Raw genomic sequence first — 2,116 nt, 5'->3', positions numbered from 1 at the left:
TACTATACAGTCGCACTCAACCTCACAATGACCTATCTTTCTATTTCCTATTCCTAATCCTAACCCTCTACCCGATCTCGATAATCTAGGCTTGTTTCAGTAATTTATAACCTGTAGCTCTGATACCAACCTGTTGCGCCCTCCAAACCCGGGTCAGAAGTCTGGGGTCCACAACACATACTCAATATATAAGCCTGTATATAAAATATTATTGGCAATGACCCTGCTTTGCATAACCACGGATCGCAACAGGTTAAAGTATTAAAACAAGCCACAACCTTAACTCTTATTACAACGCACCAAATCCCAACTAATTTAATTTACAACTGATATGAAGTTATTCTTACAACCTTACTACCTCACTACTGCAATAAGCTCCTGCTAGCTCGATTAATCATAATCTGGAATCCTAGCTCGAACATTGAACTGGGAAACCTCGCTATCAACCGTATCCTTCTTAACTGTAGAATACATAAAAAGATTTGCAAGAGTGAGCTAACTAGCTCAGCAAGTCATATTATCAATATCTGATGTTAAACAATAATAAACGAGATGATTCAAAGGAATCAAGTTTCTTGTTAAATAACCAATAGAATTGGATATTCAATTTAAGTTTTTAAAACCAAGGTTAGGCTGCTGATCAGTCACGCACTAACCCCGAGCAGAGCACACAGCACTTCTCTAACTACTGGATCCAAGGCACACACTGGCCTAACTTGACCATCGATATGGTCTGACCACGAATCTGGTCCATACAAGAAAACTATCCAATTCTAAAGCATTTCAATATGATAAACAAGAGAGTTCAATAAACCGGATCATAATCAATAACAATGAAACATTTGTATAAGAGTATAATAAAAATTCATGGTTACCGAAAGGGTATGTCAAAGTACATAAAAGAATTGGCCTCCAGCCGGTAGGATAATCGGGTATTAGATGAATAGTGTTTTTACAAAGTTTTAGTGCTTTCATATCACCAGGTATGGTTAAATATAAAAGTTTCTGTATATATAAACAATTTTGTTCCAGTGTTTGGTATATGATGGATATCTATTTGTGGAGTAGTATCGTATTTGTGTGGTTTAATATCTGGTAAATCCACAAGAAATGGTTCACAAAGAATAAGGCTTACGGCTCAAAGATCAAATGATGTGGCTTAGGTTCAAGGCTGGAGGATTTAAAGTATTTCCAATATAAAACAGAGGTATTTTGAATATTAATAATAGGTCACAAGAGAATTTAGAAATATTCGCAATAAGTCTTGAGAAAGGTTTAGAAGTACTTGCCTTATCATAATCGATTCCAACTTCACTTGTACTTGTCTACGACTCTATTCAACCACCATTCATCTCTTTCTCCTATGCCTCGCTTCTAATCTCTGATCACTTGCTATATTTTCTACATGTCAATTCTATTTCTGATCACCTGCTTCCCTTTCTTACGCCTTGCTTACTCTGCTCGGCATTATAAATATCTATCAATATTTAACTCATGCGATTCTATTCGACATACACTTCTATCTACCCTTCGTTTTACCCAAATCCGATTAACGGATTGAAAATTACGCTATAAACAAGTAATCACCGAACATATAGACCGACAGTCAACCAACAAGTCACATATAACACATAACACGTCAAATAATCAATAACATCTCATTTATAAAGAAGTCTCGGGTCATAAACAGGCTTTCGGGTATTTAAAATGATTTTTAAAACATTTTTTTCGGAATTAAAACGGGTCGTTGGATCAATTTCAGAGTAATAAACAAGGTTCGGTTGGCCAATTTTGGCTTCGAAACAATTTTTTAATAATTATCGAGCCTTGGAAATAATTTAAAATAATATTTTAAAGCTCGAAACTATTTTTCGGAATTTTTAAATCATTTATAAATAATTAAATCCAATTAAATTATCAATTAAAATTAATTAATAAATAATTAAACTAATTAATCAATTAATATCTAAATTAATTGATCAATTACTCAATTAAATATTAATTAAAATTAATTAATTAAGTAATTTAGATTTATTTTTAAATTAAAAATAAATTTTAGAATTAAAATAAATGATTTACGGAATTTTTTTGAAAATAAAAATCAATTTTATAAATG

The sequence above is a fragment of the Apium graveolens genome, chromosome 1, assembly GCF_009905375.1.
Source record: "Apium graveolens cultivar Ventura chromosome 1, ASM990537v1, whole genome shotgun sequence".
Classification (NCBI taxonomy): Eukaryota; Viridiplantae; Streptophyta; class Magnoliopsida; order Apiales; family Apiaceae; genus Apium; species Apium graveolens.
This window is presented reverse-complemented; position numbering follows the sequence as displayed.